The 24,233-nt window shown below is 41.4% G+C and overlaps 2 protein-coding genes across 18 annotated transcripts in view; one reads left to right on the top strand and one right to left on the bottom strand.

Moving 5' to 3' along the window:
- The window catches only part of PEAK1 (pseudopodium enriched atypical kinase 1), a 220,614-nt gene extending 210,829 nt beyond the window's left edge, over positions 1–9,785 (bottom strand). For 11 of the 12 annotated variants that reach the window (XM_043524692.1, XM_043524690.1, XM_043524695.1 and 8 more), the window contains exon 1: positions 9,560–9,785. The gene's annotated coding sequence lies outside the window, so the exon portion shown is untranslated. Of the gene's footprint in view, positions 1–296; positions 581–9,559 lie in introns of those variants that run through there. The other variant, XM_037910014.2, reaches the window with a different exon arrangement.
- A 461-nt stretch (positions 9,786–10,246) lies between these two features.
- The window catches only part of HMG20A (high mobility group 20A), a 71,751-nt gene continuing 57,764 nt past the window's right edge, over positions 10,247–24,233 (top strand). For 2 of the 6 annotated variants that reach the window (XR_006284637.1, XM_007068370.4), the window contains exon 1: positions 10,247–10,385. The gene's annotated coding sequence lies outside the window, so the exon portion shown is untranslated. Of the gene's footprint in view, positions 10,386–11,752; positions 11,817–23,321; positions 23,535–24,233 lie in introns of all 6 variants that reach the window. The other 4 variants (XM_037910562.2, XM_043524697.1, XR_006284638.1 and 1 more) reach the window with 4 other exon arrangements.

Below are 24,233 nucleotides of genomic sequence, written 5' to 3'. Positions count from 1 at the left end.
CTTGTTAAGTGCTTGTAAAATAAACAACAGGGTGGATACTGGGTAATTTGATTTTTAAAATGCACCACTTCTTGCTGTTTACACTATTAATCAACTAAGAGTTGCAACATAGCATTTAAAGAATGTATTCACTAAATACCATACAAATGCACAAGGGTAACACCAATGAGAAAAGCAACTGATTCAGCTATTCCTATTGAAAGTGATTGCGCAAACAACAGAAATGATCAGATACTTCTCACATTCCAACAAGCAAAAAGCCCCAGACAATTACAAGGAACACAGCACGAACTTACCATGACTAAAGCGCCACTGAAGCTGAGGAATCTGTCTAAAACCTTTTCAATTTCACCTTCAGTCTGCAAAGCTGTTGCAGAAGGTTTTTCATGGCAACTGTTACTAACGGTATCTCTCTATCTAAAGCTAAGCGCCAGTACTCTGAATGCTACAGAATAGCATTCTTTCTGGTGCAAGCACCTTATTAGCAACTCTCATAAAAGAGCAACCCTTGAGAGAGATTCTCTCCTACTCTAAGATATATAGAGCTAACTTAAGAAACCATGAACACAACCATCACCCACACACCAACAGGTTATTAGAGTGAGATGATAATGCTGATATAGCTGCCCCCACCAATGACGATTACAGAGAAATAATGAAGTGCACTTTAAGCTGTGCACGTTTCAGTCAGCCTGTCTTGACAGTTTCTCTAACAGAGACCTTTTACAAAAAGGTCTTACCCACAGGAACTCATAGGTGCTGGTACACTTCAGGCTCTAGTGGGCTTTGCCCTAACACATCTTTGCTTCCTGAATATCCCAAATCATCTTTCCAAAGCATCAAGAGGTACTGGTTTACAAAAATGAACCGTCTCACTGTAAAAAAAACATAGACATAGTATTCTTAATATATTATGATTACAGGAGAAAGACACATTAATGATAGCTTCATAATGTATCTTCATCTCAATTTCATGCTTTTACTTGTTGCATAAATTCAAAGTGATGTTCCAATCCACTGAGCCCAAATACATGCTAATAAATAAAATACAGTACCACAGTTTTTATCTGGAAAAAAAAAAAAGAATTTTGCTGGTCTAATGTTATAAAGTATCATTTAGTATTTAGGCCCCAGGCATACAAAGACTTACATATATGCACTGTCTTTTTGTACCTTTCATTGTCTGTTTCTTTATGGGGGGAAAAATTAATCATAAAATCAACAATAAAAACTTTTATTCACTTTTATGTGAGTAGTTCCACTGACCGCAGTGGAATTACCCATAGAGCATAAGTCTATGCAGGATCAGAGCCTTATTTTGGTTACACGTGAATTCCTTCCTTTCCAGGGGCTTCTTATTTACTAAATTCTCTGCACCTTCACTATCAGTAATCTCCCTGTTTCTAAAAACATTTCCAGTTTATAATACAGAAGCTGTTAAGTAAACTTATCTTCTCCATGGATCATTCTAGGCAGTGAGAGAGAGAGTCACGCTCACTAGACATACTTTCAGACTTCAAACACACACAGGGCACATTGTGCAATCTTAAGCAGTACTATCCATCCTAGAAAATGAGGGGAGGAGTGGAAAGAGAATCAGTGAGAAGTTTGGCTTCAAAAATGGATAGCACAATACAGTACAACAACTAATCCTTTAATGGAAGACTCCTGCATAAACACGTTCTCACTATATTTCTAAGTTTGTCTCTCTTAACATGATATTATTTGAAGATTTATTTTTATCCAGTCTTTAAAACATCCTCTAAATTAAAGACTGTTAAACAATTGTGGTATATTCACTATAGCCTTGCATGGGCAGACACCTGAGCCTGCATAGAGATGCCAGTGATTTCAACGGGGCTCCGTGTGGGCTCAAGGGTGAGCTTGCAATACATTCACTGAATGACTGGGGTCTAATCCAAATGGGATATTAGGTGGGAGGGAGGCCAAATTAGCCTAAAGAGAACATATTGGGGGTAAAGCTAATTTAATTATGAAAGGCACATTATCAACTTGAAATCTAGGCAGTTTTTAAAAACAAGATAATATTAGTTTCAAATATTACATGTCCTTAAATCTACTTTACAATTTTTGTTAACATTTTCCAATTTTTAAAAATTGTTTTTAAATCCCTTGTTGCTGTGCTTAAAAAAAAAACCTCACAAACAGAAGAAACTGATTGACCCACGCAGTAAATACATTGAAAAATATTTTCCCCTCTAATCTCTTTCAGTTATATAGATTGTAGAAGTTAAACAACAATTGGAAAACAAGTTTTAGGCAAAAGCATGTTTTTTAAGCTGATGTCCTGTTAAAAAGTGTCTGCATTTGTTCATAAAAATGTATTATCTGTAGAAAGACCCCATTTTCTACACTTTCATTTGCAAACTTCATGGAGATGTATTCCAGATTGTATGAAGATTTTCCTGATAACATAAGATATTGTGCTCAATAGACTCCAGAAAAGTATATATAAAGACACACACACATGCACTCACCCCCACCCACCCACCCTATTTTGGTTGCAGTTTAGTATCCTCCTCTGCCCCCAATCCTACAATGAGTTCCCTGTGTACGGACCCCGGGACTGCATGGAACCACACAAAGGCAGAGAAATGCCCCTCAAGCACAGCACATTTTAGAATGAAGACCATGTTCTTTTAAACTGCCTAGCTCCTGACTTTTAAAGATATGATACAAGATTATTCATGTCCAACAGAATCCATCACTGATTATTTTTATATGCAACTCCTCCAAAACTATGAAATAATCCAGATATGCTTAATTTTAAACACCTAGAGATTGGCGTTTATTCTGCAAATTTTGGGCTAGTCACTTCATTTTCCAGAATAGCATGACTATTAGTTAAGACCCTGATTAAGCAAGGTACTTAAGTATCTTGCTGAACCAGTGCCTAAAAGATCACATCTTATTACGTTTTGTTAGCAGCCTGCATTGTGATCATGGACTTCCTTTTTATCCATTTATTGCATTTCTAAAATTTCAATGAAACTGATCTGTCTTCTTGAAATCAGCACTGTCAGCAACACTCTATTTCATCTTTTTGTTTTTTAAAATGTAACTGCTGACAACAGATTTTGAGTTTATAACTTAATCTTGAGGCCTTGCTCTCAAATGAAACATGGCATATAATCAGAAGGATTTTTAGAAATTATTATTCAAAAAGTCCACTTGATTATCTCCAAGATATATATGACTGGAAAGGATTTTTAAAGATTTTATTACCCTTTTTTATACTAAAAGGTGGGAAAAAATGCATATTCTATGCAATAAATAAGATATCCCCAGATCTAAGAACTCTGACCATTAAAATAATAAACTCTATAAGAAATAACCAAAAATTTTAAAGATTTTTTATATATGCATAGCAGATTAATGCTATTAAATACTTTTTATAATATGCTGTGTTGTTGTAACCATCTTAGTCCCCGGATATTAGAGAGGCAAGGTGGGTGAGGTAATCTCTTTTACTGGACCAAGCAGAAAACCAAAAGCTAGTCTCTCGCACCAACAGAAGTTGAACCAATAAAAGAGATTACCTCACCCACGCTGTTTATAATATTTATTTAATTTTAAAAGATGCCTAACTGATCACAGATGTATACCACTAGTGACCAAAGTACAGCTGCAGCTATTGTAATGTTGCCCATTTGGCACCATCATAATTTTATAATAATAATATTAACTGCAACCAGTCAGAGTCTCATACCAACGTTGTTCAAAAAAACTCATTGAAAACTAGGCCCATACATCACAGACATGGGCCATGATCTTGCTAAGGGATCCATCCATGTGGGGGTTCGACTGCCTTCATTGAGACTTGCAAGGGTGTAGAGTTTGTGTGGATAGAAGCCTTGCTAGGGCTCATGCCAGAGTCAATCCAGATTACAAGCACTCTCATAAAAGGTAACTGCAGCATCATAACACAGTCCCTCCATGGCATGTCTATAATGGAAATGCTGCAACTGCACCTCTGTAGTGTAGACACTTACTACAATGATGGAAAGAGTTCTTTAGTCACTGCAGTAAATCCATCTCGCCAAGAAGCAGTAGCTAAATCAACAACAACAACAATTTTTTCCCCCCCATGAACCGAGCACAGTCTACACTGCAGCTTAGGTCATCTTAACTAAGGCCACGTCTACTTTAGCACTTGTATCGGCAAAACTTTTGTCATTCGGGGGTATGAAAAATAACCCCACCCCTGAGCGACATAAGTTTTGCCGGCATAAGTGCTTGTATGCACAGCGCTATGTTGGAAGTAGACACTCTCCCATCGACAGAGCTACTGCCTCTCGTTGAGCTGATTTTATGTTGACAGAAGAGCTCTCTCCCATCAGCATAACGCAGCTACAAAAGCGCTCTTACAGGGGCATCGCTGTACCGATACAGCATTGCCTCTGTAAACTTGTAAGCGTAGACCTGGCCTAAGACTCTGAAGGGTGAATTTTTCATACCCCTGAGCAATGTAACTAGGTCGACCTTATTTTCTAGTATAGATCAGCCCTCAGAAGAGGAGTCCAGTTCATTGTTACCTCACATATTCCGAATGCAAAATGGGTGTAAAACACAACCACCCTGACTTAGTGTCATTTTATACTGGTGTAAATAACCACACAGGGCGCAGAACAGTGGTGAAGGGGTTTCAGAAACGTAGCACAGTTCTGTAAATATAAGCCAACTTAGTCCCATCTACACAGGCAAAACCAGGCCACATTATAATATTTGCATTCCTGCTGTTTTAACCTATCTCCCTAATGTGGTAAATTGTGTATGGTAGATGGGTCTTTACAAAAAAGATACTAACCTCAGAAACATTCCCACTGCCCAACTTGGCTTTATGCACATTTCAACTAATCAGCCAGTCTGTGGTTACAGTAAACCAGCAACACCAAACCACAATTTATTTTTATTATGATACACAATTATAATATTGGACAACTAGATAGAACTGCTGAAGATACTGATTAAAAATAAATTCTTTACTTGTGTCACCAACATCTCTGGCATATTAAAGTAAAATAATTTTACAAGTCTAATTTTTACTTCACCATTTATGCTGTTTACTTGTAATATTTCACTCAGCTTTGACAATTAAACTAGACTAGTCAGTTTTATTTCCTGCTGTGGAGTCTGAGTTTTCATTACTATACAAGAATATTTAGGAGGGTGGGGAAATCATGAAAGCATTTCTGTTAACATTGCATTAAATTCATCCACTTAAGCTCTAAACAGGACCCACGCAAGTATGCCTGTAAATCCCCTATGGGCCACAGAAATGGTCTCTGCGCCAGCCCCACATGGGCCAGCACAGAACGATGGGATCAGGAAGGCCGAGGGCTGGCCAAGGAAGGTGTAGTTTCAATGGCCCAATGCACTAACTAAATAGCATGGAGGGACTACAACCTCTGTTTCAGCCTGAGCGCTGTGTTGGGGATGAATTTCTCCTCCCCAAAACCTTCACACCATCTAATTTATGTAGCTGGAAAGAATTTGGACTCCCTTCACCTCCTCCCCCCTTTCCCCCCAATAAACACTACATTTTGGGACTAATATGACTGGACTGTATCCATTTAGAACTTTGCTCCAACTATGACACAAACCAAAAAATGCTAAGACGTGCTATTACTATGTTTTCCGAGGGTAAAGAATTGGTGAGAATGACAATATATACCAGTAATTCATTAGAGAATGAATAAAACATTTCATTATATTATAATTCCGGATCAGATATTTTAATCTCATTTTTGTCTTTAAATATCTGTTTATTTATAAAGAAATTTCCTTATAGTGTTCACATTTGCAATATTTCCCTGTGTGACGGATTCTCTCTCATCATTACATCTATAGTAAAATATCAAAATACAATGACATGTCAGAATGTTTGCTGTGACTCTGATTGCATATGAGGGAGCAGCTCAGCAGGATTCCATCAGGCATAACAGCTCAGGAAGCCGGAGTAAATGTGGAAGCTAATAGTACATAGACCTATGGTCTGAACCATGCTTAACAATTCATTTAGAAATCTTGGGCTCCTCTTGTCAAGGCCTTAGGAGAAGAGGGAATCCAACAGTCACATGTGCAAAACAAGACAGATGACAACCCAGTCAGCACCATCAGAAAGACAACCTTGTCAGAATGTGGCCAGATAGAAGAAAAGAAAAGATAAAAAGGAGTCAAAGCAGCAGCTCCCATCAGACCAGGAGGCAATGGGGAGGGGCTCATGAGTACTTCTGTACTCCTTTCCAGTACTAATGAGTACTAGTACTAATGGGAGGTTAATTTTAAACAAGGAATGAGAGGAGGGCATAAAAGGGGCAAGAAATACCAAAAAGGACCACAAAAGAAAGAGGACAGAACAAAGGCATAGGTGCAGAAATGAAAGAACAACACAGCAGAGAAAAAGAAAAAAGATCATTTTATATCTTGGTATTTTGATCGTATGTTTATTTTGTGTACATACGTTTCCTAACATGACAGAGATGCTTAACAGCAATCACTAACATCTGAGAGTCCAAACCAAAACTTGTGATTATTGTGTGGCTAATGTCAAAGGTCTGACTGCCCTGATTACACAAGAGACCATTAAAGTTCTGTTAGATCAAAAATATGTCCTTCTTTCCTAATGTATTAAATTGATTATAATTAATCTATTTGGTAAGCATATGCAAAATAATTATGTATTTAATCAAGTAAATAAAATCTAAAAAGGGTTTATATGGAGTTATGTATCCAGAAATAGGTATAAAGAAAAGGAGTGCTTGTGGCACCTTAGAGACTAACAAATTTATTTGAGCATAAGCTCAAAGGTGTGGAATGGTCCTTTCCACAGATATACCCCTTTCCTTCCTCCCTTCCCCACCCCAAAAAAAAGCACAAAATGTACTGAATGGAAACTTTAGTGCACTGTGACTTTTCAACACAATGGTATAACAACATAATATGTTGTTAAACAAATATGCAGTAAATCTAATGGCTTCTGTCCTTGAATGAAACTATCCATAATATTAACAACATATTTCTGCGCTTAATGTAGCGAGTAAAACTGACCAGCATCAGTAAAGATCTAGAATGAAACTTGCTGAGGTCACTAGATTCATCTCTTGGTTTAAATTTATATCTTCTGCCCAATATCTTAAAAAACACACACTACCTGCCATTGCAGTTCATGTGTGAATGAGTCACCAGAGTCAAGATAAGCCAAACAATTTAAAAGTAGTAATCTGGGAAGTCAGAGAATGGAGCTACCCATAAGGACGCTCTGACAATAAGGTAACCCCATCATGAAATAAGTATGTAGGATTACTCATGGAAAGTTACTCATGGAAAGTGGATAATTCACTTCTTACATACTTCAACACTGCAGAGAGCAATATGAGGTTTTCCTGTAGCACACGCTAGAGCACTAACTTTGCCAGACGCTTTGTCTGGAGAAATCATCAGTAGCTAGTCTGCAGAACAAAAATCTGTAAGCTAATATGGAATCAGGTGAAGAGCTCTAACTAATCATGTTAAACCTAAGGCAGAGTTACAAAGCAAAATGTTCAGCAATATAAATGCCTTCTTACTGTATTGTTCAGAATCAAACCATCTATACAAATGAGGACAAAAGTCAATTCATCAGTCAAATATAGCCACACAGAACTAAATGAATCTAACTTGAAACAGAGACAGGCTTTTTTTTTTTTTTTTTAAATTATAGGACAACCAGTTTTAAATAACTTTCATTTAACTATAGAATTTGAATTCCATCAAATCTGGAGTAAATGTCTCAAGACCTCAATTCTGGATCTTACAGCAACTGTTTTATTTAGTATTTTGTAAAGAATTCTTTCATTCTTTATTTTATTTATCCTGTAAAGTGACATTTTTAGACACATGGGATCACAAATTCAGAAGTGAAGTGCTTTAACAGACATGAGACAACCCTTGAAACATCTACAATAACAGAAGAAACTTCAGAGTCCTACAAACTGATCAAAGTGCACAGTTCTACAAAAAGAAGCATCCAAAATATAACTAATATAAACAGAAGCAATCTTTCTAGGGAAGAGGCCCTGATCAACTCCAAGCTGGGAGGCATACCAATGAATGTTTCTTCTCTCTAGTGCCAGCCAAAAAGAGCATGGCCATCTTGTGTCAGATACCAGCTGCTCAGTAAATAATGATAATCGCTGCACTACATAAACACCTTTTTTTACCCAGTATTACAAAGTAGATTCTAATGAATAAACTTCTCAGTCCTTCATATCTGGTCCCAGCTCAACCTTAGGGTAAAACAGTAGAAGAGATAAGGAGAGACAGAGCCATACTGATCAATCTGCCAAATCCCAAAATAAGGGACAAAAGAGAATAGTAAAACAGAAAAGCTTAATATAATGTAGAAAATAATTTGGTATTTGTAAATTAACAGTTTTAATCTCATTTTCTTTATGCCAATAATATACGATAATAAAAACGAGAGGAAACCAGGTCTGTGAGGAGTAGAAATGAACTGGAGTCTGCAGCAATGTTTTACTTGTAAAATTCCTAGAAAGTGGAAATAGACGAACAGCCCAAAAAGATCTCAAAACTGCAGACTGAGGTAGACTGTGTTGCAACGTATTTAGCAAAGGAGCATGCTGAAAATGCAAAACATATATACACAGAGAAATAAAAATTAAGTTTCTTTATTAAAAAATTAGTGTCAGGGTACCTCTAATTTGAAAAATACAAGGGGGGTAGCAACTGCCCTGGCCTTCTCAGCCTACAAATAAATAACTGGTCTGTAATAAGAAGCAGTTGAGAGAGATCTATGGACTCAATCCGGGCTGAGCTGTACGGAGCTGCTGCCGCCTCTTAGCTATGTCCAAGACCCTCTCTACTCAGCAACAAGCAGCTCCGCCTCTCCCTTAAGTTTGAGGAATCCACTTAGGACTCTAGATGCTAGGGAGGAGGAGAGAAGAGGAGGGGGCAAATGAAGAGACAGGCAATGAATCCCGAGCTGCGGAAGGATGGAAACAGAGATAATTAGGCATCCTTCATTGCTGTTGTATCTTCAATTCTCCCTCAATTCCCTGCCCCCATCCCCCAGGAGACGGGGATGTCAAAAAAAAGTTGATCAGCCATTTCCCCCAATGTATTTCTGGTCCTTCTACTCCACCAATCCAGTGAGCAGGCGAGATAGGTCTCTTCCTTCCTTCCTACTGCCCCCCACCCCACACCCCAACATAGCAGGCGTCCTGTAGAAGAAATATGAGCCACGACGGGAGAGGGGAAACCATTCATATTCCCTGAATGGTTCTTCCTCCTTCCCTCCCGCCTCCATCAGACTTCCCTCTTCTCGATTAAAGGGGGCAAATAACTACCCCACCCCGGAAGACTCCCCACCCCACAGCTCCCCTCCTCGTGTCTCCTCCTCTGGAGAAGGACCATTTGGGTCAGCCCCTCCCCCTCTTGCCCCCGCCCCTCAAGTGGAAGGGCTAAGACTGTCGGAGGGACATTTAAACGTCCCCTAAGTCACTTTAACTACCCCCTCCACGCTCTACTTGCCCCTTACCTCTAAGGGGCCCCAGAACCTGGCGGGGCTGAGGGCTTCGTTCGTCACGCTTCAGCTCAGCTGCCGCCGAGCCCCGAGGAGGAGCCGACTCTGGCACCCACGGACTGACTGACTCACACAACTAACTACTACCAGCGGCCGGCCACAGCCAGAGACCACGCCCCCCACCGCGCGCGACACTAATCGTCCCTCCCCCTTCGCCGCGCGGGGCACCAACCGTCACTCTTTCTACTACGCACTCAGAGGAAGGAGAATCTAGACACTCGCGCGCTCCCGAGCACACGGGGGACCGAGCCATAAGTGCGCTCTCGCGCAAAGCGCACGCCGATTGGCTCGAATGGTGGAAAGGGCGTGGCGCCGCAGGGTAGGCATGATCGGGTTGCTGAGAGATGCTCCCAGTACGGTGTAGTCAGAGCCGGTTGGAGAAGGGGAAACTACGATCCCCAGCATGCATTGCGCCCACCCACCCCCCGCCGGTCCCTTTAAAAATTGTATTACGTCACACGGCACGCATGACAAGGTATACTGCCGCCAGCCGGATCAAATAGTTCTGCGTTGGCTTTCTGCCCCCTTTCCTTTCTCCGGCCTCAACGGTGGAGCGAGAGGAGCCGGTTCTCTCTGCTCCCGCTGTCGATTCCCTTGCGGAGCCTTCCTACTGGGGGAGCAGGACCGGGGAGGCAGGGTGTGAGGGGGCGGAGAGATCTGTGCGGGGCAAAGGGAAGGGTAATGCGGCTGTGTGTGTGTGTGAGGCTGGAGGAGTCTGAGTGGGGTGAGGGGATTGCGCTCCGTAGGGGGACCCCCCTCCAGGAAAGCCATCTTGCGGCAGGTCAGTAGAGAAGGTCTGGGAAGCTCCGAGACCCACGTATCCCATCTTCCCGTTTGTGCGGTGCATGAGGGCCTCTCTGCTTCCCTGGGGCGGGGGACACCCCCGTGCCCTGGCTCCTAGGGGAAAGGGGGCCTGCCTGGGCACTCAGACCCCAGCAGGAGGTGGGGCAGGGGAAACGTGTCTTCCTCCAGCTTCCAGCCCCAGCAGCCTTTATTCAGTCTCAGCGCCAACTCCCCATTCACTTCTCTTGTGACGGGAGAGGAGGGGATGAGCCACTGGGCTTGCTAGCCCCCATCTCCACAAGACACCAAAGGAAATCGGGGAGTAATCTCTAGGATGGGGAACCAGGGCTTCGTGTGGGGACAGGGTTTGGAGGGGAAAGGAGGGTCAAATACATCTGGCGCCTCTTCTCATACAACCCCCATATCTGTTAAGGCACAAGAGGGGCAAAAGTGGTGGTGGTCCTTTAATTTCTTTACTCCATAAACCTCGACTGTCCTATGAGATGGTAGGTAGTTGATACTAAAAACTGCAAGATTTCATGACTGGGGAGTTTTAACTGCTAGTTCCTGTAGAATTTAAGCTTCTAGTCCTTGGTTTTGCAAAGAAAGTCTAAGAAACCTGAACAGTCTTCTTAAATCTTCAGGTAGACTTCTTTGGGCTTTTTCAGAGCTCAGCAGCTGCAGAATACAATTGACAAGAATAGTCAGTTTCACTATTACTGTCAGGGACCAATGGATCAGCAGTAAAACAGATGAGAATGATGTCGGTGCCATGTTCTTTCTGCTTGGGAGAGCTATGAGCAGGTGCTTGCAGGAGAAGTGAAGTAGTAGAATTGCACCTACCTTGCTGTGGAAGGGTAAAAATACATCCTTCCACCCCCTCATAGCAGCCAGGAAACTTTGTAGGGAGAGAGAGAAAAGGAACTGCTGGAAGCAAGAAGCAGCTTTAGATTTATCAAATGCCACCTATCTAGAGCCCAATTTGAAAGACTGGGATGGCACTCACCTTACCAGCAGATGGAGGCTGGTCTTCTTACCGAGGCATTGCCTCTGAAATTTGCTGAAGGAGGGCAAGAATATTTCTCATTTGTGTATGGGTGGTAGGCTTGGACCACTTGCTAGTAGGTGGTAAATTTTTCAAACCCTGATTATCCTTATTTTACAGATGTGGAAAGTGAGGCACGTAGGAGTATAAACTTGGTTAAGGCCACATAACAAATCAACCATAGAGCTGGGACTAGAACGTGAGAGCACACTTACTGTCACTTTAGAATGTTGGTGTGTGGTTCCTGAGAATATATACCTAACAGCATGTTGAAAATAGATATTTATTTAATTGATTATGATGGTTATTTAAAATGCTAGGAAACTGCAGCAGACACAGATAAGCATGGCAACACGTTATTTGGCTGCTACTTCAAGATGAAAGGTTAATGTCTTTTTTTTAATGTTTATTTTAATGTTTTCTAACAATTCCTGGCAGAGATGACTGGCTGCATTAACAATACTTTGCTTTTCTAAAGCATCTTCTACCCAGTGATTACAAAATGCTTTGCAAACATTAAAGATTATCCTCATTTTAGGATTGGAAAAACTGAGGCAGGGACAATTACTTTCCTGTGTTACACTGAAAGTCTGGTAGAACTGGGTTTGGAACTCCTGATTCCAAATTCTTGACTTTAACCATAATATCTTTCCTTAGTTTTGTCGTAAGTCCTTCAGCCCAGGGCTTGAAAAGATTACAAGATACTTTTTAGCTGGAGAACTAACTGTTATCCCAGAGGTAGTTATGGAGGATGAGATGTGTGGGCTGACCAACAGTGAGGCCCAGGGGGAACACGTTGGAAGAAGCCCAGTTCATCTCCCACCAACAATTGGGAAGAGGGTGAGGATACTGAATTTTCTACCAGATAGCTGTCTCTAGCACCCACAAATAAGTTTCACCTGTTTTATTTACATCTAGCTGTTAGAAGGGGGTGGCAGGGAGAAAGAACTTTCTATCTTTCCTTTCTTCTGTCCTGAATCTCTGCCATTATCTTTCTCCCAGACACTACTGGTTTTACTCTACCTCTACCCCCCAACTTTCATTTATTTATTTTAAGGGAAGGTATGTTGCAGGGAAATAACTCCAGCGCTTGCAGTGGATGCCTCTGTGGCTAACTGTTTTCTAAGCAGCAAGTGCTTGAAATTGACATTCTTGACAGTTTCACTGGTGCACACCAGCTTTTGAATAGTAGCAGTGAAACTGATCAGTCTTTGCCATGCTGCTGGAGAGTGAAAGGATAGCTATGAAAATTTATCAAACATCTCCTGTCTAGAGGCCTAGAAGATAAGGTGATAAGTAACAGTCAACATGGATTTGTCAAGATCAAATCTTGTCAAACCAGCCTAATAGTTGTCTTTGACAGGGTAACAAGCCTTGTGGGTGGGGAAGAAGTAGTAGATGGGGTATATCTTGACTTTTGTAAGTCTTTTGATACTGTCTTACATGACCTCCTCATAAGCAAACTAGGGAAATATAGTCTAGATGGAGCTACTATAAGGTGGGTGAATAACTGGTTGGAAAACCATTCCCAGAGACTAATCAGTGGTTCATAGTCCAGCTGGAAGGACATATCGAATGGGATCCTGCGGGGATCGGTCCTGAGTCCAGTTCTGTTCAATATCTTTATAATGATTTAGATGATGGAATAGAGAGTACACTTAAAGTTTGTGGACGGTACCAAGCTGGGAAGGGTTGCAAGTGCTTTGGAGGATAGGATTAAAATTGAAAATGATTTGGACAAACTGGAGAAATGGTCTGAAGTAAATAGGAAGAAATTCAATAAGGACAAATGCAAAGTATTCCACTTAAGAAGGGAACAATCAATTGCACACATACAAAATGGGAAATAACTGCCTTGGAAGGAGTGCTGCAGAAAGGTATATGGGGGATGTAGGATATCACAAGCTAAATATGAGTCAACAGTGTAACACTTGCCAAAAAAAAAAAAAAGAAAACATCATTCTGCGATGTATTAGCAGGAGTGCTGTAAGCAAGACATGAGAAGTAATTCTTCCACTCTATTCCGTGCTGATAAAGCCTCAGCTAGAGTATTGTTTCCAGTTCTGGGTGCCTCATTTGAGGAAAGATGTGGCCAAATTGGAGATAGTCCAGAGGAGAGCAACAAACGTGATTAGAGGTCTAGAAAACATGACCTATGAGGAAAGATTGAAAAACTTGGGTTTGTTTAATCTGGAGAAGACTGGGGGTTGAGGGGACTTGATAACAATTTTCAAATATGTAAAAGGTTACAAGGAGGAGGTTGAAAAATTATTCTTGTTAACCTCTGAGGATAGAGCAAGAAGCAATGGACTTAAATGGCAGCAAAGGAGGTTTAGGTTGGACGTTAGGGAAAACTTCCTAAGTGCTAAGGTAGTTAAGCACTGGAATAAATTGCCTAGGGAGGTTGTGGAATCCCCGTCATTGGAGGTTTTTAAGAACATGGTAGACAATTGCCTGTCAGGAATGGTCTAGTTATTATGTGGTTCTGCCTTGAGTGCAGGGAGCTGGACGAGATGACCTACTGAGGTCCCTCCCAGTCCGACACTTCTATGATTTGCAGCAGAGTCACTTGAGCTATCTTTCTGCAGACTTACAAAGGCCATTTGTTGTTTGGAAGGCTCTTTGCAACTATAATGGCTGGAAATATATATTTTTTTAAATTAAGGTTTAAATTCTTCAGAAATTTATTATCGTAACTCTCCTCACTTGCTAGGGCAAGCTCACTCATCCTGAAAAAGTGCGTGAGTGGGATGCCACTATGTCTCACACCGTCATCTTCCTCTTTGCCAGAATGAGAGTTGTATCAGTGCTAACATTAGGTACAGATATTTCCTCCGAGCTGGATTCATGCCTTGCCACTGGTTGAAACACAGGCTTCACACAGAAATCTGAAGCATGCATAGCTCAGAACTCATTCGCTTTAATGAATTGCTACTACTCTGTAGTGAAGACATGTACTGGGAGAGGTGGGGGGGTTACTCAGCTGATCTGCCCCTTTGAAATGCCCTCTCTGTCATCATTTGATTAGCTGACTTTGATCTCCTCCTGGCTTCAGTGGTTGGTTTCTGTATGAATTTAAGCTTAATTGTTTTGGTTCTGTAATTCATGTGTGGTGTAGTACTTGCTTGTGCTTTTTGTGTGTTTTGAAGTTTTTAATTTTTCTAGGCACTGTGTTGGTACCAAACACAATAAGTGTGAAGTCACTGTAGTTTGCATCTTCAGAATTAGCTCCCTTTAAGGATTTTAAATGAATTTATGTTCATGGAAGCTGCCATGCTGCATTCATCTCTGTCCATAGGACAAATACAGAGCAAAGAGGTAGCACAAGTTTACTGTCAATCCTGGTCTGGAGGAATCACCACTATGTCCTTGGCTACATCATCCTTTTAAAAAAAAAAAAAATCTAATCTTTTTATACTACTAATGCTGCACCTCCACCAGTGGGACCACTAAGTTAGACAGGTCTGAGATGGCTGCTGGCATTTTTACTCATGTTATGTAGACCTACTCTGGGTAGCATTAAATGGTATGTTTGTAGAAAGGTTGATGCGCAGTCTACATTTGCACCTCCAGTGTTAGAGATACAACAGTGAAGAACTTAAATAAATACCAGTATAGTCATAGGGATTTTTTAGGGTGATAGGATAATGGTGAACTGTATCATCTCTAGTTCATTTAAAGGGCTTGTCTACACTTACCATGGATCCACGCTGCGGCGATCGATCCACCGGGGGTCGATTTAGCAGGTCTAGTGAAGACCTGCTAAATCGACTGCCGATTGCTCTCCCGTGGACTCTGGTACTCCATCAGAACGAGAAGCATAAGGTAAGTTGACGGGAGAGTTTCTCCCATTGACCAAGCGCGGCGTAGACACTGCAATAAGTCAGCCTAAGCTATGTCGACTCCAGCTACGTTATTCACGTAGCTGGAGTTGTGTAACTTAGGTCAACTTAACCCTGTAGTATAGACCTGCTCTAAGACCCTTCTGTTACATAGTTTAGTGAACTCTTTGACCCCTCTAACTTCTCAAAAGGGTGTTAATTGTTATGGAGGAGAAGAGAGTTGTGTGATGTGGATATGTCTGTTAGGGACTTCCATGAGACTGCTGTAGGCCCCTGAATAGCCATCAGATAGCTATAACTTTGGTGACCACCAATCAGGATTGGATTTGAACTAATGTAATGGGATAGAAGTGGAGCTAGATGAATTTTTTTCAGCAAATAGTGAAGTTGCTATAAAAAACATTTTGGGGGCACCAAAACTTCTTCAATTTGGGTAGAATTAGGCAAATTTTTTCAGCTGGAAAAAATTGACTTCTTTTTAGAAATTGGTATTTTGACCATTTTGAAATGAAATATTTCAGTTTTTCATTTTGAAATTACTTTAGTTTAGAAATTTAGCTACATTTATTTAGAAACTAAAAAGCACCTGGAAATGAAATGAAAAGCTAAAAAAATACCCCTTCATTTTCGATCAAAAATACAGTCAGAATGAAGGGGTTCCTCCTCTCCACACCCAAAAATACTTTGACTTGTGTTTTTGTTTCATTTGCGAGTAGGATTTTTCAGTTTTAAATAATGGGTTCTTTTGGTTATAAACCAAAAAAAAATTCACTTTTTGGTTTGAAACTAACCAATTTATTTTAAGTTTCAATTCGCCTCCCCTAACCAAAACTCAATTATTTGCTCAGCTCTAGCTAGAAGTGAAAAGCTTCATATCTCTGCATCAATCTTGTGCCCCTTCAACAATAGCTTTTCCTTCCAGGAAAGTTGGACTATTTTGGTTTCACACTCAAGTGTTTAGAAAATGTCTGCCCAACCAAAAGAACATTCATTTCCAACAAATCTTAGATTTTAGACATTAAACTATTGTAAAACCTCCATTTGTTGATGGAGGTCTTTATTTATAATGTCCTCAGATAAATAAATAAGTGAAGATACAGTACATGGTAACAAATTACTCCCTCTCCTCTTTCTCAAGAGACTAGATTGATAGTGGACATCAGTTGATTGATTTCAGCTTTGTGTATTGTATTTCTTATGCAACATACAGTAAACAGAACCAATGTAAAATAGTGCTGGTTACTGTATTTGGAATTGTTGTGACTAAAATGGTGGGGGGTTTTGTAAGGAAGTAAATAGAATAAGTTGTGTCATTGCTGTAGACCCAACAATGTGCCTTTAAGGCACTAGAAAGCTAATGAAGGAAGCAACTGAAATATTTATTAAATGGGCTATGTTGTAGCTTAAAGAATTGCCACCACCTGGAAGCAAGAAAAATCACTGTAGTTGAAACTGAATGACTTAAAGAAATGTCTTATTGATGACAACAATATGTATGAAGGACCTGGCAAAGTGAAGGCGTTTTGGTGAAAAGTGGCAGCTTTTTATTTAAAAAGGAACCCAAGAACTGTGGAATAGGGGGAAAGAATTGTGAACAAGCTTAAAATTCCTCTTTTCTTAAATATTGCAGAAGTGTCGTGACAGTTTTTATTCATTCACTGTGTTGAAAAAGGGGAGTTTGATGTGCTGGTGTTCTTTGTTAGTGTTCGGGGGGGGAAAAACCTACAAAATAATTGTAATGCCACCCCTTTGGAACAGTTCTTAGTTGAATAAAGAAAAGGAGTACTTGTGGCACCTTAGAGACTAACCAGTTTATTTGAGCATGAGCTTTCGTGAGCTACAGCGCACTTCATCGGATGCATAGCATATCGTGGAAACTGCAGAAGACATTATATACACACAGAGACCATGAAACAAAACTTCCTCCCACCCCACTCTCCTGCTGGTAACAGCTTATCTAAAGTGATCATCAAGTAGGGCCATTTCCAGCACAAATCCAGGTTTTCTCACCCTTTCCCCCCCCCCCCCCACACACACATACAAACTCACTCTCCTGCTGGTAATAGCCCATCCCTCTTTGAAACCTCTCTTTATAATGCGCATGATAATCAAGGTGGGTCATTTCCAGCACTAATCCAGGTTTTCTCACCCCTCTCCAAAAACCACACACACAAATTCACTCTCCTGCTGGCAATAGCTCATCCACACTGACCACTCTCCTTACAATGTGCACAGCAATCAAGGTGGGCCATTTCCAGCATAAATCCAAGTTTAACCAGAACGTCTTGGGGGGGGTTTGTAGGAAAAAAACAAGGAGAGATAGGCTACCTTGCATAACGACTTAGCCACTCCCAGTCTCTATTCAAGCCCAAATTAATAGTATCCAATTTGCAAATGAATTCCAATTCAGCAGTTTCTCGCTGGAGTCTGGATTTGAAGTTTTTTTGCTTTAAGATAGCGACCCTCATGTCTGTGATTGCGTGACCAGAGAGATTGAAGTGTTCTCCGACTGGTTTATGAATGTTATAATTCTTAACATCTGATTTGTGTCCATTTATTCTTTTACGTAGAGACTGTCCAGTTTGACCAATGTACATGGCAGAGGGGCATTGCTGGCACATGATGGCATATATCACATTGGTGGATGTGCAGGTGAACGAGCCTCTGATAGTGTGGCTGATGTTGTTAGGCCCTGTGATGGTGTCCCCTGAATAGATATGTGGGCACAGTTGGCAACGGGCTTTGTTGCAAGGATAGGTTCCTGGGTTAGTGGTTCTGTTGTGTGGTATGTGGTTGTTGGTGAGTATTCGCTTCAGGTTGGGGGGCTGTCTGTAGGCAAGGACTGGCCTTTCTGCCAAGATTTGTGAGAGTGTTGGGTCATCCTTCAGGATAGGTTGTAGATCCTTAATAATGCGTTGGAGGGGTTTTAGTTGGGGGCTGAAGGTGACGGCTAGTGGCGTTCTGTTATTTTCTTTGTTAGGCCTGTCCTGTAGTAGGTGACTTCTGGGAACTCTTCTGGCTCTATCAATCTGTTTCTTCACTTCCGCAGGTGGATATTGTAGTTGTAAGAATGCTTGATAGAGATCTTGTAGGTGTTTGTCTCTGTCTGAGGGGTTGGAGCAAATGCGGTTGTATCGCAGAGCTTGGCTGTAGACGATGGATCGTGTGGTGTGGTCAGGGTGAAAGCTGGAGGCATGTAGGTAGGAATAGCGGTCAGTAGGTTTCCGGTATAGGGTGGTGTTGATGTGACCATCGTTTATTAGCACTGTAGTGTCCAGGAAGTGGATCTCTGGTGTGGACTGGACCAGGCTGAGGTTGATGGTGGGATGGAAATTGTTGAAATCATGGTGGAATTCCTCAAGGGCTTCTTTTCCATGGGTCCAGATGATGAAGATGTCATCAATATAGCGCAAGTAAAGTAGGGGCGTTAGGGGACGAGAGCTGAGGAAGCGTTGTTCTAAATCAGCCATAAAAATGTTGGCATACTGTGGGGCCATGCGGGTACCCATAGCAGTGCCGCTGATCTGAAGGTATACATTGTCCCCAAATGTAAAATAGTTATGGGTAAGGACAAAGTCACAAAGATGGACTACAAGCCATCAAGAACACTATCCCCGATGTCACGGCTAACCTGGTGGCTGAACTTTGTGACTTTGTCCTTACCCATAACTATTTTACATTTGGGGACAATGTATACCTTCAGATCAGCGGCACTGCTATGGGTACCCGCATGGCCCCACAGTATGCCAACATTTTTATGGCTGATTTAGAACAACGCTTCCTCAGCTCTCGTCCCCTAACGCCCCTACTTTACTTGCGCTATATTGATGACATCTTCATCATCTGGACCCATGGAAAAGAAGCCCTTGAGGAATTCCACCATGATTTCAACAATTTCCATCCCACCATCAACCTCAGCCTGGTCCAGTCCACACCAGAGATCCACTTCCTGGACACTACAGTGCTAATAAACGATGGTCACATCAACACCACCCTATACCGGAAACCTACTGACCGCTATTCCTACCTACATGCCTCCAGCTTTCACCCTGACCACACCACACGATCCATCGTCTACAGCCAAGCTCTGCGATACAACCGCATTTGCTCCAACCCCTCAGACAGAGACAAACACCTACAAGATCTCTATCAAGCATTCTTACAACTACAATATCCACCTGCGGAAGTGAAGAAACAGATTGATAGAGCCAGAAGAGTTCCCAGAAGTCACCTACTACAGGACAGGCCTAACAAAGAAAATAACAGAACGCCACTAGCCGTCACCTTCAGCCCCCAACTAAAACCCCTCCAACGCATTATTAAGGATCTACAACCTATCCTGAAGGATGACCCAACACTCTCACAAATCTTGGCAGAAAGGCCAGTCCTTGCCTACAGACAGCCCCCCAACCTGAAGCGAATACTCACCAACAACCACATACCACACAACAGAACCACTAACCCAGGAACCTATCCTTGCAACAAAGCCCGTTGCCAACTGTGCCCACATATCTATTCAGGGGACACCATCACAGGGCCTAACAACATCAGCCACACTATCAGAGGCTCGTTCACCTGCACATCCACCAATGTGATATATGCCATCATGTGCCAGCAATGCCCCTCTGCCATGTACATTGGTCAAACTGGACAGTCTCTACGTAAAAGAATAAATGGACACAAATCAGATGTTAAGAATTATAACATTCATAAACCAGTCGGAGAACACTTCAATCTCTCTGGTCACGCAATCACAGACATGAGGGTCGCTATCTTAAAGCAAAAAAACTTCAAATCCAGACTCCAGCGAGAAACTGCTGAATTGGAATTCATTTGCAAATTGGATACTATTAATTTGGGCTTGAATAGAGACTGGGAGTGGCTAAGTCGTTATGCAAGGTAGCCTATCTCTCCTTGTTTTTTTCCTACAAACCCCCCCCAAGACGTTCTGGTTAAACTTGGATTTATGCTGGAAATGGCCCACCTTGATTGCTGTGCACATTGTAAGGAGAGTGGTCAGTGTGGATGAGCTATTGCCAGCAGGAGAGTGAATTTGTGTGTGTGGTTTTTGGAGAGGGGTGAGAAAACCTGGATTAGTGCTGGAAATGACCCACCTTGATTATCATGCGCATTATAAAGAGAGGTTTCAAAGAGGGATGGGCTATTACCAGCAGGAGAGTGAGTTTGTATGTGTGTGTGGGGGGGGGGGGGGGAAAGGGTGAGAAAACCTGGATTTGTGCTGGAAATGGCCCTACTTGATGATCACTTTAGATAAGCTGTTACCAGCAGGAGAGTGGGGTGGGAGGAAGTTTTGTTTCATGGTCTCTGTGTGTATATAATGTCTTCTGCAGTTTCCACGATATGCTATGCATCCGATGAAGTGAGCTGTAGCTCACGAAAGCTCATGCTCAAATAAACTGGTTAGTCTCTAAGGTGCCACAAGTACTCCTTTTCTTTTTACGAATACAGACTAACACGGCTGTTACTCTGAAACCTGTTCTTAGTTGAATGAAATTCTATTTCTAAATCACTATTTCTATGTTATGGAAGCAATAGTTAATAGCACTCTATTGTAACATAGAAATAAATTGCACGCATTAAGAAACATTGCTGAAGATCTGTTTGGACTCTTGCTACATGAATGTTCTTCATGCTTGTTACCTTAGTTCTCCTGTGCCCTAATCCATTTTTACTTCCTAGATACTAAAATTGTTCAGACGTTCCTGTCTGGTTGATTTTTGTCTCCTGAATGTGATGGTTGTCTTTGGGGCAATAGAGGGTTTTGGCCAATATGGCCTTGTCTACCCTGGTGAAAATTTCTTTAAAAAAAAAAAAAAAAAATCGGAACTATTGGAAGCCGAGTGAAAGTAGGGCTTTATCAGCCTAACCCAGTATTACACTGTTTCAATGAGACTGTTTTTCAGCAACTTTAACTAAAGCGATGTTTAAAACAGGTGTGGCTGCTGGAGTCCAGTTTATGCTGTAGCTCATGCTTCTTCAGTTGAGCTTTTGTTAGAACTGATGGGAAATTTTTGTCAATTTCCCCACTGTGAACATAGCTTGGTTCTTTCACTAATTCTCTTGGTTTTCTTTCAAAGCCTTAGACTCCTAATGGCATGTCAGTTTCTAGCCTCACAAAACTGTTTATCTATTATTTGTTTTTTTTTTAGCATACTATCAGTAAATGCTAAACTAGGGTTGATTTACAGGGCCAGACTGGCAGACTAGTCAATACCATATGAGCAGGGCCAGATTAAGGCATCCTGGAGCTCTAGGCACACTGTGACTTTGGGCCCCTGTGGCTCCATCTACTAGCAACCCCACCCACAAAAGTTAGGGACAGTGGCATGGGTCCCCCTTCTACTCAGGATTGGCTGCTGAGGCATGCTTTCTATCCCATGAAGAAAAAGGAGGCATCAGGGTACTAGTAGTACTCACTCCAGCAGCTCAGATGTGTCTGCTTGGGTGGATATGCCAGACCCACTGGTTTTAGAGTTAGCATCATATTGAGATTCATGGAACACTTCACATCTCTCAGAGCTGTTATTCTGTGCAGTCTTCAGACTCACAAGGCTATTGTTGCTTTACTTACGTTTACACTCAGTTCATGTTTTCAAGCTTTTCTTTGCAACCATCAGGGCTAGAAGATATAAAAAGGCACCTGCGACATCTCCATATTAAAATAAAAGCTGAAATTCTGATGTAATCACGAGTCCAAAATATGCAGAGCATGTCTGGTGATCTGTGAAGTGGGAGATAGGTCTGTCACTTACCATGTACCTGGGAGAGATGGGGAAAATGAGCTGTGAAAGAAAGTTTCTGGTAAGGTTATGTTAAGCTGTGTTCCCAGTTGCGCCCCATGACTTACAGATGCAGCAGCCTATAGGGTTTGCTGTTTCTCTCTCTCTCTCTCTCTCTTTGGAAACTGTCATTGCATAAGTGTGACACAAAACTTCACATGCAGCTTTATTAGGAGCAGGTAAAGAAGTGTTTCCAATACAGGGAGTAATGGCATATGCAGGTGGAATGATGCAGACTGGCCTATAAAGAGATTGTTCTCCAATCCACTTTTGGGCCTTGGTGACATTTACTTTTACTGCTCTGGCATCTATCAGGACCCACAGCATTTCAAATCATGCCATCTGAAAATGTAACTCTTGACCTTTGTTTAATCAAATCTCTAATGAATAGACAAAAGAAGTAACCAAATATGCACTCTACACAACCATACCATAATGCCTCACTTAAATCCTCCTTCAATATCTTTTAGTGCCGGGGAGGAAAGATGGGGTCTGTGGAATTAATAAGTTTGGATTCTAATGACTAAAGAAGGAAGCCAAATTAGAGTTGAAGATTTCTTGTAGAAAATGCCCTGCCATCGGGCTCCTGCTTATTTGAAACAATGGACCTATAGCTTGAATAATCTGCTGTTCCCAACTCTGCTAATATTACATTAGAGGAGAGGCAAACCCTTAGGGTCCCCATTAATTTAGGACTCTAGAGGTGGAAATTTAGTTTCCAGACAGAGTTCAAGAGGCTGTTGGAAGTCAGTGCAAGGCAGAGTACCTGTGATGTGTGATTCCTGTATGACTCATTGGTCAGCAGATGTGAGGCTGACTTTTGCAGTGACTTGAGCTTCTGAGTGGTTCCAATCCAATCTTTTTGAAATTGGAGTCAGCTGTTCAACACTCAAATTGCACAAGATTAGCATGATGATGGTGAGTTGGAGGAAGAATCTGGAAGAGTTAGTGAGGGAAACATCTGCAGTCCTGCTTAAGATAACATGGCTACCATTTATTAGGCAGGCTTGTGGTGTTGGAGTTTTATTAGATTCTGATGTTGGAAGATCTAGTAACTGTGGCTAAAAAGATGTTTTTCATCTGTGTGGGGCCAAAGGAGCACAGCTTTTATTTTTAGCTGCAGACATACCATCAATGGGATCCTGGTCCATGAGTAGGGCTCCTAGGCACTACAATAATACAAATGAATAATAATTATAATATGCCTCTTTGTCACCTCAAGATTAATTTACTGTAATCTCCTCTAGTTGAGACTGCACATTATTCACAATACTGGATCAGCTGGTCCAGATGTGTTGGAAACACAGAGTTAAGTACAGGCAATGTACTGAATATGATGCAGTTTACCAACTCCTTATGGTCTCAAACATGTTGAACAAGAAGAGTGGTGAAACAGATCTCAAACTTTTTCACATGAAAGATATCAGGCCAGAAGAGAGAGTGCCCCAGATCACCATCTAGTAAGTAATGAACAGAGCCACTCTAACAATTTTGTATCCCTTAAATAAGCATTGGTATCAGAGGCAGTTGATATCCTATAAAATCAGCGCAGACAATTCATTGTCCTTTAATGATTACGGAGCTTCTCCTAACAATGTTGCTTGTTGATCAAACCCAAGTCTAAAGTCCAAATGAGTGGGATTCAGAAAAGATGAAATGGGTCCTGCCACAATCCTCTTGATAAACTATCCCAAAACTGGAAGATGATGTGCAATAGACCCAGTACTTGCACCCTTACCACCTTCAGAGGGGCTCAGTGTTGCCTTTTCTTGTGATATTTCATGGTTGTCTTAAAGCCCCACCTCCTGGAGTGATTAAGTGAGAATCTCTTCTTTCTTTTTCTTTCTTTCTTTCAAGTTTTCAGCCATCATGATTGCCAAGAAAAATTTGAAAATGTGAACTCCAAAGTCTCAAAATTCAGAAGACAAATGGTCACTGGGTGCCTGGTATGGGCCACACTGAAAATGCCACGCTGAGGACAGACTGCAAGAAATGGGACAGACAATCCCCAAAACTGTTGGTTTATTCTATAATTAGATTCACCAGCCCAGTAACAAAAGAGCTTCTGCAGTACCGCACTGGTTAACCAGAAGCCAAATGTGGTCCCATGTACAGATTTAATAATAAAAGAAATGGGGAGTTATAAATGGTTAATAGAT

This window comes from Chelonia mydas, chromosome 10, assembly GCF_015237465.2.
Source record: "Chelonia mydas isolate rCheMyd1 chromosome 10, rCheMyd1.pri.v2, whole genome shotgun sequence".
Taxonomy (NCBI): domain Eukaryota; kingdom Metazoa; phylum Chordata; order Testudines; family Cheloniidae; genus Chelonia; species Chelonia mydas.
The sequence above is the reverse complement of the archived record's forward strand: the minus strand, read 5'-3'. Positions and strand labels throughout refer to the sequence as shown.